The sequence below is a fragment of the Oncorhynchus masou genome, chromosome 31 (assembly GCF_036934945.1).
Source record: "Oncorhynchus masou masou isolate Uvic2021 chromosome 31, UVic_Omas_1.1, whole genome shotgun sequence".
Lineage (NCBI taxonomy): Eukaryota > Metazoa > Chordata > Actinopteri > Salmoniformes > Salmonidae > Oncorhynchus > Oncorhynchus masou.
In genome coordinates this window covers 39,830,210-39,842,686 of record NC_088242.1, presented here as the reverse complement: position 1 = coordinate 39,842,686, position 12,477 = coordinate 39,830,210, and the positions used below count along the sequence as shown (strand labels likewise).

Here is a 12,477-nt window from a genome sequence, read left to right as displayed (position 1 = left end):
CTATGTAATTATTGGCAGAGAGTCACGTCATATTTTTCAATATACTGTAAGCCTTACGTAGGCGACATGAGTCTCACTAGTGTTGAGTAATGTGCTGTTAAGTGGTGTAGGTCTTATTTATTTAAAGAGGATATTGAAGTTAGAAGCAATTGGATTTGAAGCAATAGCCTACAACTATTTTAGCACCATTTCGCGCTGCTCTGAGACAAGCATGAAGACTGGTCTTGATAAATCAATTGGATATTCAGTCAAAATCAAAAATCTATTTGGGTATTGGCTAGACTACAATTAGGGTGTAGAAATGTTATGCTCCTAGTGTAACCTTTTATTTAATTAGGCAAGTCCATTAAAACCTCTTGGAGCTACCCCCCTAATTTTTTCAATTTCCACCTGAAGACATACCCAAATCTAACTGCCTGTAGCTCTGGCACAGAAGCAAGGATATGCATATTCTTGGGGCCATTTGAAAGAAAACACTCTGAAGTTTGTGTAAATGTGAATTGAATGTAGGAGTATATAACACAATAGATCTGGTTTAGATAGAACAATAAAAAGAAAAAGTTGTTTTTTTCATTGTATTATCTTTAAAATGAACAAGATAAAACAAACATTTGGGTAGGATGATGGGGCCAATTTCAGTGAAAAATATAAGAGAGCAACAGTACTTGTGCAAAGTTTCGGAATGATAACTTCCAAAATGAGTGTGCCACATGACATTTATCATGAAGTCACCCAGGTGTCCCACACAAGTAGCCCAAATGTACCCAAGTGGCCAAATTGGTGAAGGTATACATTTTGAAACAAATAACTATATACAAAATGGTAATCTAACATGGTAATCTAACACCCCACCTCTCCAAAAATATGGAAAGAAAAATATGAAGAAAAAAATATATACATTTACAAAATAACATGGGTAACTATTTACACATTTTCAATATTTGGAAGACCCTCTGACCTCTATCAAATCAAATGTATTTATGTAGCCCTTCGTACGTACGTCAGCTAATATCTCAAAGTGCTGTACAGAAACCCAGCCTAAAACCCCAAACAGCAAGCAATGCTGGTGTAGAAGCACGTTGGCTAGGAAAAACTCCCTAGAAAGGCCAAAACCTAGGAAGAAACCTAGAGGAACCAGGCTATGAGGGGTGGCCAGTCCTCTTCTGGCTGTGCTGGGTGGAGATTATAACAGAACATGGCCAAGATTTTCAAACATTCATAGATGACCAGCAGGGTCAAATAATAATAATCACAGTAGTTGTAGAGGATGCAACAGGACAGCACCTTGAGTAAATATGAACGGTTTAGGGTTCCATAGCCGCAGGCAGAACAGTTGAAGCTGGAACAGCAGCAAGGCCAGGTGGACTGGGGACAGCCATCATGCCAGGTAGTCCTGACGCATGGTCCTAGGGCTCAGGTCCTCCGAGAGAGAGAAAGAGCGAATTAGAGAGAGCATACTTAAATTCACACAGGACACCGGATAAGACAGACGAAGTACTCCAGATATAACAAACTGACCCTAGCCCCCCGACACATAAACTACTGCAGCATAAATACTGGAGGCTGAGACAGGAGGGGTCAGGAGACACTGTGGCCCCATCCGATGAGACCCCTGGACAGGACCAAACAGGAAGGATATAACATCACCCACTTTGCCAAAGCTCTTCACAATATTGTGCTGCTGAGGTATTATATATATATATATATATATATATATTATTATAGACCTGCTACATCTACTGTCTCTATTATATTATGACATTTCAGCTAGATCTACGGTCTCTATTATATTACAACAGACCAGCTGTATCTACTGTCTCCATTTCACTTTGGCCATTGTGGTGGGCCTGCCTTCCCCTCAACAGCCTCAAATAGGTTATTTCATGTGGGTTGGGGTGGGGCGGCAGACACATTTCATTACATAATTTCAATACATTACCTTTTTGCTTCTAAAATTAAAAATATTTTATATTATTAATTTCAAACAAGGGCATTAGCATGAGAAGAACTTACCAGTCCAAAACGGTGATATTGTTCCTCTTCTGCGGGCACGTTACAGATTATACACAGTGGCTACAACGGTGTCCTCTCCGTTCAAATAATATACCTCCACTTGGGAATCGCTAAATGAATCGTCCTACAACAATCTCTGTCTCACTTTTCCGATCAATTTCTTCTAAAATTGTGTGTACATCTGTATATCTAGACTTAGATTTAGCTTTCCCTGACTTTGTCACCATACTGATTGATATATAAACAGCTGAATCTGCACGTTTACCAAAACAACGTTGTGCGTAAAATGCATAGCTCCTTCTAGAATAAAACTTCAATAGCGAATGACTCTCTTTACGCCGGAGTTTACGACATGGGTTGGTCTTCCAACACACAACCACTGCATATTGCTGCTTACCTCAGCTCATTGGCTATCTACCCAGCTAGATTTCAAGACAATCAGTGGTCATTGGGTTAAAATACAGTCAATCAACGAAACAGTAGTCATATCATTGGTGCACAGTGATGTCATTACTTGTTGTCTTCAAATCGGTTTCTTTCAATCAATACGTCCCGTGAAATGGCCCATCAGGTTTGGTTGTGTTACAAACAAACCAGTTGATTGCAATGAAACCAAACATGACTGGAAAAGTCACGTTCTGTGTGGGTTATTTACCTGGAATGTGTCATCGAAAATGGAATGAGACGGAATTCACGACACAAGCTGTTCACAAAATGTTTCGTGTTAGGCTATAAAGACGCATTTTATCAAACAAAAGATCATTCATTGTGTAACAATGAGCATTGGGATTGCAAACAGACGAAGATTGTCAAAGGTAAACTATTTATTTTAATGCAGTATGTGATTTTGTTACGCCTGTGCTGGTTGAAATTGTTTTTTTTATGGGGCTCTATAAAAATGGGCTCTAGATAATCACATCGTATTCTTTTGCAGTAAATCCTTTTTTAAATCTGATAATGCAGTTGGATTAGCAAGATTCTAGGCTTTTGATACATGTGAGACACTTGTATTTTCATGAATGTTTAATATGACTATTTATGTAGCAATCACCGTATGTTGTGGAATTTCAGCCCGCTACCGGGTTCCGTGCTCAGAGAGGTTAAGAACAAATTCTTATTTACAAGGACAGCCTACTGAACCCCAGTCTCCCGTGTGCCCGCACAGCACAAGGATTATTTTAGCTAAATAGCCCAGTACTGTAGCCTACTCCCGACCGTCAAGTTGTACAGCGCCATATTTTCCACTCCATCCTAATGGAAACCCAGAGGGTTTATAATATTATTAATATTAAGCAAATTAATTAAGCAAATTTCTTAATCATCCCCATATACTATGTTCGCACAAAAAAGGTTTTACATTCTCTAGTCCAGACACTATTGAAGGCTATAGACTGCTGCTGTACACTGCATCTTTCTAAAGGACGAACCACTGTATAGAGGTCCTGGATGGCAGGGAGCTCAGCCTTTTATTTTTATTTTTTTATTTCTACTTTATTTAACCAGGTAGGCAAGTTGAGAACAAGTTCTCATTTACAATTGCGACCTGGCCAAGATAAAGCAAAGCAGTTCGACACATACAACAACACAGAGTTACACATGGAGTAAAACAAACATACAGTCAATAATACAGTAGAAAAATAAGTCTATGTACAATGTGAGCAAGTGAGGTAAGATAAGGGAGGTAAAGGCAAAAAAAGCCATCGTGGTGAAGTAAATACAATATAGCAAGTAAAACACTGGAAAGCCTTAGTGGTGTACTAGGCCGTACGCACTACCCTCTGTAGCGCCTTGTGGTCAGATGCCAAGGGGTTGATGCAGCCAGTCGATATGCTCTCAATGGTGCAGCTGTTGAACTTTGAGGTGCCATGCCAAATCTTTTCAGCTTCCTGTGGGGAAAGAGACTGGCCAAATAATAATCACAGTGGTTATAGAGGGTGCAACTGGTCAGCACCTCAGTTGGCTTTTCATAGCTAAGCAATTGAGGTAGAGACAGCAGGTGCGGTAGAGCGAGTGAGGGATAGAGAGAGGGTTGAAAACTCAGGTCCAGGATTGGGTAGAACGTCTGGTGAATAGGTCAGGGTTCCATAGCCGCAGGCAGAACAGCAGAAACTGGATCAGCAGCACAACAAGGTTGTACATTCTGTGAACAGGAAGAACCCACTCAAGTCGAGTATCGTGACAAAAGCCTGGCAATACATGATGCATGATGGGAGAGCACTAGCAAGCCAGTGACTTAGGGCTAAAGGCAGAGAATCCCAGGGGGAGAGGGGGAGCCCACCAGGCAGACAGCAAGGGTGGTTTGTCACTCCAGTGCCTTGCCATTCAACTTCGCACCACGGAGCCAAACTACACTCAATCTACACTCAATAATAAGACCTACTGAAGCGATATGTTTGCAGTAAAGAGTTAAAGGATGAAACCGAGTCTCTCTCACATGGATTGGCAGACCATTCCATAAAAATGTAGCTCTATAGGAGAAAACCCTGCCTCCAGCCCTGTTGAACCCCAGTATGTTGATTTCTTCATCTCTAAATTTGTGCCAGCAATGCCAGCCTTTTTAGGAGATACCAGGGATGTGCTTAAGATAATCAATAACTATAGATGCGACACCAAAAGCATCTTGGTAACACTTGACGTTCAGGCTCTCTACACTAATGTTACACAGCCTTACGAGTGCTCTCTCGCTATCTCAACACTAGACCAGAGGGTGTCTTACCTCTGTCTAACTTTATTCGGTCTCTCATTGAAAAAGCCCTCGCATCAAATTACTTCCATTATACGGGCAGTTTCTGCCAATGGGTTTGGGGTACTGTGATGGGAGCTTCATTCGCTCCTAACTATGCAAATGTATTAAAGGGACACTGGGAGGAGACCTTAATTTATGATGTTCAGGAAAAACCCATATTTCTAGAATGCTGCCCTTAGGAAAAGATACATAGATGACAACCTACTGGTATGGAATTGTACTAACGCTCTCCTCTGAGTTAATTTCTTATATTAATTTATCTGACCCAATCTCAAATTCACAGTAGACACAAGTCGGGGGAAAAAATTGATTTCTTGGATCTTATACAGTCCACAAAAACAGAACAACTAATTGGAGTGTACTATCTTCCTCAAGGCGCAGAGAAGGCACAGACTTTTCCGTGCAGACAGTAACCACCTGGTACACCTTAAGCGGAACATACCGGTGGGTCAATTCCGAAGACTCTGACCTAACTGCAGTACTGACATAGATTTCCAGTGCAAAGCTAATGATATGCCAACCAGGTTCCCGCCACGCAGGTATGATAAGAATGTCATTGAACAGACCTATACCTGTGCTAGAGAGGAGACTGAACGTCAGTCTAAACGCTGGCACGAATAGAAACCGGGACCAAACGTTTTTCCAGTACAGCCCATGTGCCGGTCGCGTCAAATCTATCGTGTTGAAACACTGGAACATCCTCAAAAGTGATCCAAATCTATGAGAGTTCAGAACATTGCCCCCTTGCCTTTGTTTTCAAACGTGTGCGGAATCTAGCCGATTCCAATATCCACAGAATGCAGCTACCCAAGAAGTGACAAGTGGCTCCCAGGCCCAATGGTAATTACAAGTGTGGCCACTGTACATTGTGACAATACGACCAATAATAACGTTTTTTTTAAACCCGAGAGAATACAAAATGCAAAGCTTCATTAATTGTAGCACCACAAATGTCATATACTTGGACAAATCATACAGGTCATTATGATGGCGCCGGTGGAGATAGCTACCGTTTTAAGCGCTCCTAACCAATTGTGCTATTTTGTAAATGAATGTTTCTGACACTGTCTTATGACTGAAAAGAGCTTCTGGATATCAGGACAGCGATTACTCACCTCGTACTGAACAAAGATTTTTTTCTTTAACGAGTTGGACATGGATAACGTACAGCTGGCTGGGTTTTTGGTCCATCGGCAAGGTTGTTTTTGTGGACTATAAGAACGGGGCAGCAGATAGCCTAGTGGTTAGAGCGTTGGGCCAATAACCGAAAGGTTGCTGGTTCAAATCCCCAAGCTGAATGTAAAACCCCACTGTTCCCCGGGTAGGCCATCATTGTAAATAAGAATTTGTTCTTAACTGACTTGCCTAGTTAAAGGTTAAATAAAGTGGTTGTTGCTCCTAGGTAAGACTATGGGTGGCGGTCTGATTTCCCTTCATTGGAACTAAGGAGCCCAGCCCGAACCATTAAAACAGAGCCAGACTATGCATTGGGGCAAGTTCTCCTGGCATCTGCCAAAACCAGATTCCTCCGTTGGACTGCCAGATGGTGAATTGTGATTCATCACTCAAGAGAACACATTTCCACTGCTCCAGAGTTCAATGGCGCCGAGCTTTACACCACTCCAGCGGATGCTTAGTGATCTTGGGCTTGTATCAAGCTGCTCAGCCATGGAAACACATTTCATGAAGCTCCTGACCAGTAGTTATTGTGCTGACGTTGCTTCCAGAGGCAGTTTGTAACTCGATAGTGAGTGTTGCAACCGCGCTCCAGCACTCGGCTGTGCCGCTCAGCCGTTGTTGCTCCTAGATGTTTCTACTTCACAATAACATCACTTACTGGGGCAGCTCTAGCAGGGCAGAAATTATCTGAATCTCTTCGAGTCGATCATATGATTCCACAAATTAATCTTCACGTGGATGGTTCGTGCACTTCTCTTATAACTGGGTAATTTCTATGACTTCTGCTGGGAAGCTGTTGACAACTAAACCCATGCATCACACAGTTGATTAAACTCTGGTTAAAAAAATCTACTTTTATAATTCCCATCGTTAAGTTTCAAATGAAATAACAGTGCAAATTACAGGTAAAGGTTTGTAAACGAGGTTAAAGAGATTGTTAAGCCTTGAGACATGGACTGTGTTTGTGTGTCATTCAGAGGGTGAATGGGTTAGACAAAAGATTTAGGTACCTTTTGAACAGGGTATGGTAGTAGGTGGCTGGCGCACCAGTTTGTGTCAAGAATTGCAACACTGCTGGGTTTTTCACGCTCAACAATTTCCCTTTTCGGTCTCATCCTCACCCACTGAATGACGATTACTGTAAGGAATTCTTTCCAAATAATAATTTAAAAAAGGAAATTAAACAAATGTACAGAAAGATCAGTGTGAAGGCCAAATTAGAGGATTAATGTTTTGAGGCTATTAAATCCTTTCAGTCTGGAAAAACCCTAAGGCTCGATGGCACACTTGTCGAGGTATAGCCTTTTTTTTATATACTAAAAAGTCCATTGTTGGCTTGTTTTAACTATCCCTATGGAAATGGTAGTCTGTCAGGTACTCCTCAGGAAGGTCTATTATTAAAACAAGACCCAGATGGCAAATATAAAGATCCAGTTTATCTTAAAAACTGGAGGCCTCTTACACTTCAATGTTGTGATGTAAAAATTCTAGCAAACTGCATAGCACTCAATGAATTAAAAGGTTTTTACCAGGTATTGTTCATCCTGATCAGACAGGTTTTCTACATGGATGATACATTGGAGATAATATACGACTACTACTACTAGAAATAACAACAGAACATCATGAAACATCTAAGAAGCCAGGTCTGGTATTTATAGCAGATTTTAGAAAAGGCCTTTGATGAAGTAATACTGGATTTTTAATGCCTGGATATCACAAAATATATGAGCTCTCCACAATTAATTTCAATAGAAAACTTAGACAAAGAAGATCCTGCCCTATTTAACTCCTTAGTCATATCTCAGTTTACTCACTTACTTATGGCACTGCCTATTCCTGATGATTCATTGTTCAAATCATGTGAGCAAAAAATATTTTACTTTATCTTGGATGCTAAACCAGACAATTTATGCCTATCTACATAATTAATATGAATTGGGTGGGTTGAGATTATTAAATATAAAAGCACCTCTCTCTGAAAGTTTTACTTCAACCCTAAATGGTTCTCAGATAGATTACTAAGAAAAGCTTATCCATTGTTTAAAAATGGCCTTTTTGCCCTTGTGCTGATTGTCATTTCTCATTTGATTAATTAAAAATAAAACATTTTTCAAAGTATCTCTCTTTTTCAAACAAGCATTGCAGAGCTGGCTTCAATGTCATCCCCCTGCAAAGATAGGACAAATATTATGGCAACTCAAATGTTCTGGTTGATAAAATAGCTGTAGTTATGGGAAAGATGTTTGAAAAGGTATTTAAAAAAAATGTAAATTGGAATGGTAGAGTTATGTTTTTCATGGCAAGGTCTGCTCAATCCAAGATTACAGGCAATTTATTACAGCATTACCCCAAAAATGCAGGTGGCAGCAGCAGGTGGTAGGGAACTGGTCTCTCTGCCCAATATATAAAGGATCAAATCTGGTGGAGGAATAAAAATAGCATAAATAGGAAAGTATACCAGTTTCATTTGAGGACCAGGATGTTGACAGCTGTGCCATACAGATTGCAAGATTTTTGATTCCATGGTGTATGAGTTGATATGTGACTCGCCACCTGGATTTGGTCTTATGTAGCAACATTTGAAATTGTGTGTTTCCATTGGATAAATATAGAGACTGAGCTACAAAATGGTATAACATACAGTGCATTTTTGAGGAACAATTGGAAAGTAATTCTGCTTTGAAAGTTGATAAACTTGTAACCTCACTTGAGAAAATGGCCTTTGAATGTTTTGGTATCAAGTGAAGTTGTCTACACCCATTCAGCAATGTTCACACCCTCTTAAGCTTTAGCCCCACCCATCTCATTTCGCTCTCAGTGTTCAGAGCGCACACTTGACACTCTAGCCGATGATTTGTTTACCTCTGGATAACATGAATACAGCCTAACCAGCTCTGCTGGCAACAATTTTATTGCGCTTTTTTTGCCGACGTTTACTGACACCGGCCATATTCAACAGGTGTTGTACACTTTAGCTTAAGACATGTAGATAGCTAGGTATTGGAATTACCTGGATTTCTGCATAAATTGGTCAAATTTGATCTGATCTTCATCTAAGTCACAACAATAGACACACATATTGTGCTTAAACTAATAACACACAAATTATTGTATTTTTCTTGTCTATATTGAATACATCATTTAAGCATTCACAATGTAGGTTGGAAAAAGTATGTGAAGCCCTAGGCTAATGACTTCTCCAAAAGCTAATTGGAGTCAGGAGTCAGCTAACCTGGAGTCCAATCAATGAGACGAGCTTGGAGATGTTGGTTAGAGCTGCCTTGCCCTATTAAAAACACTCACAAAATTTGAGTTACTATAATAAGCATTGCCTGATGTGAACCATGCCTCAAACAAAAGAGATCTCAGAAGACCGAAGATTAAGAATGGTTGATTTGCATAAAGCTGGAATGGGTTACAAAAGCATCTCTAAAAGCCTTGATGTTCATCAGTACATGGTAAGACACATTGTCTATAAATGAAGAAAGTTCAGCACTGTTGCTATTGTCCCTAAGAGTGGCCGTTCAGCAAAGATGACTGCAAGAGCACAGCGCAGAATGCTTAATGAGTTTAAGAAGATTCCTCGCATGTCAGCTTAAAGACTTACAGAAATCTCTGGAACATGCTAACATCTCTGTTGATGAATCTATGATATGTAAAACACTAAACAAGAATGGTGTTGGGAGGACACCATGGAAGAAGCCGCTGCTGTCCAAATAAAACATTGCTGCACGTCTGAAGTTTGCAAAAGTGCACCTGTATGTTTCACAGTGGTCCTGGCAAAATATTATGTGGACAGATTAATCTAAAGTTGTGTGTTCCTTCCAAACAACTCAACACTGTGCGGAGAAAAAAAAGGCACAGCACACCAACATCATAACCTCAACCCAACTTTAAATTATGGTGGAGGGAGCATCATTGTTTGGGGCTGCTTTGCTGCCTCAAGGCCTGGACAGCTTGCTATTATTGACAGAAAAAATAATTCCCAAGTTTATCAAGACATTTTGCAGGAGAATGTTAGGCGATCTGTCCATCAATTGAAGCTCAACAGAAGTTGGGTGACACAACAGGACAACGACCCAAAACACAGAAGTAAATCAACAAAAGAATGGCTTCAACAAAAGAAAATACGCCTTCTGGAGTGGCCCAGTCTTAGTCCTGACCTCAACCCGATTGAGATGCTGTGGCATGACCTCGAGCATTTCACACCAGACATCCCAAGAATATTGCTGAACTGAAACAGTTTTGTAAAGAGGAATTGTTCAAAATGCAGGTCTGATCCGTAACTACAGAAAATGTTTGCTAGAGGTTATTGCTGCCAAAGAAGTTCCGGTCCATCAGTTATTAAATCCAAGGGTTCACATACCTACTTTTTCCACCCTGCACTGTGAAGGTTTACTTGGTGTGTTCAATGAAGACATGAAAACATAATTGATTGTGTGATATTGGTTTAAGCAAACTGTGTTTGTCTATTGTGACCAAGATGAAGATCAGATCAAATTGTATGACCAATTTATGCAGAAATCCAGGTATTTCCTAAGGGTTCACATACATTTTCTTGGCACTGTATATACAGTGGGTACCGGTACAGAATCAATATGCGGGGCACCGGTTAGTCGAGGTAATTTGTACGTGTAGGTAGAGTCACTATGCATAGATAATAACAGAGAGTAGCAGTGGTATAAAAGAGGGGGGGATTGTGCGTTCCTGGAGTAACTCTTGCAGTTGTTGTTACCATCCTGTACCTGTCCCGTAGGTGTGATGTTCGATGTACCGATCCTGTGTGTGTGTTGTTATACGTGGCCTGCTACTGCGAGGATGATCAGCTGTCCGTCCTGTCTCCCTGTGACGCTGTCTTAGGCGTCTCACAGTACGGATATTGCAATTTATTGCCTTGGCCACATCTGTAGTCCTCCTTGCATGCATGCCTAAGGCACATTCACGCAGATGAGCAGGGACCCTGGGCATCTTTCTTTTGGTGTTTTTCAGAGTCAGAAGAAAGGCCTCTTGTGTCTTAAGTTTTCATAACTGTGACCTTAATTGCCTACCATCTGTAAGCTGTTAATGTCTTAACACCCGTTTCACAAGTGCATGTTCATTAATTGTTTATGGTTCATTGAACAAGCATGGGAAACAGTGTTTAAACCCTTTAAAATGAAGATCTGTGGCTCGGGTGGTTGATGTCCTTGTTCTTTTTGGCCTTCCTTTCAAAGCACTTCATGGCAACTGACATGAGTGCTACGGCGGTAATCATTTAGGCAGGTTACCTTCACTTCCTTGGGCACAGGGACTATGGTGCTCTGCTTAAAGCATGTAAGTATTACACTCTAGGTCAGGGAGAGGTTGAAAATGTCAGTGAAGACACTTGCCAGTTGGTTCGAGCATGCTTTGAGTACACATCCTAGTAATCCATCTGGCCCCGCGGCTTTGTGAATGTTTACCTGTTTAAAGGTCTTGCTCACATTGGCCACCGAGAGCGTTATCACACAGTCATCCAGAACAGAACAAAATTACAATACATTAGAGCTGGAAAAAGAATAAACATATTGTAATTTTTTTACCGTCTTTTAAATGCAAGAAAGGCCATAATGTATTATGTCAGCCCAGGCGCAATTTAGATTTTGGACATTAGATGGCAGCAGTGTATGTGCAAAGTTTTAAACTGATCCAATGAACCATTGTATTTCTGTTCAAAATGTTGTATCAAGACTGCCCAAATGTGCCTAATTGGTTTATTAATAACTTTTCAAGTTCATAACTGTGCACTCTCCTCAAACAATAGGATGCTATTATTTTACTGTAATAGCCACTGTAAATATCAGATATGCCGATATCAGATATGTCTGTCCTGGAAAATGTTCTTGTCACATTAGCCTACGTTATCTCAACCTTCCCACTAGAGGGCAGCCGTGTATGTGCAAGTTTTGGACTGATCCAATAAACCAGTGCATTACTGTTCAAAATGTTGTATAAATTCTGGCCAAATGTGCCGAATTGGTAAATTGATACATTTTCAAGGACATAACTATAGAGAACATGCAAAAATGATATCGTAATAAAAAAGTAAGTTGACACACTCCCAGGAATGGCATAAATGATGGATAATTAGCTTCCTTACAGAAAAGACACTAACCTTCGCACGTCTAGATGGGGGGTGGGGGAAGGCAGATACAGCAGGGTTTCAAACTGTGGAAGCCAGTTCCTACAATTGAATATAAAAATGGATTTTATCAAACAAAACTATGCTACATTTTATCTGTCATTATTTACCTTCAGAGGTGAATCTATCAAACCAGTTGCCGTGATAAAAGTTTTGCACTCTCATCAAACAGTAGCTCAACCGTATCGCGTGTGAGGACACCGATCCTATAGAGGTTAATAACAAACTTGTATGCCATCTGTAAATACGAATAAAATTGCTAAATTACGTGCTTTTCAGTTAAAATGATTATATAGAATTCTTGCCACCAACAAAAACTTGAATATTTGGGGCATACAATCATCAAAGCTCTGCAGATTTTGTTGTGAGGGTACAG

General features: G+C 40.4%; 1 protein-coding gene and 1 long non-coding RNA gene across 3 annotated transcripts in view; one reads left to right on the top strand and one right to left on the bottom strand.

Annotated features, from left to right (window-relative positions):
* Nucleotides 1-12,477, top strand: part of dnmbp (dynamin binding protein) — a 122,379-nt gene that overhangs the window by 33,568 nt on the left and 76,334 nt on the right. The gene's annotated exons all lie outside the window — the stretch shown is intronic.
* On the bottom strand, nucleotides 6,245-12,399 carry LOC135523931 (uncharacterized). The gene is made up of 3 exons (XR_010452885.1): nucleotides 12,075-12,399; nucleotides 8,289-8,359; nucleotides 6,245-8,108 (listed from the first exon to the last, which is right to left on the bottom strand). It is a non-coding gene; the product is annotated as an uncharacterized LOC135523931 (long non-coding RNA).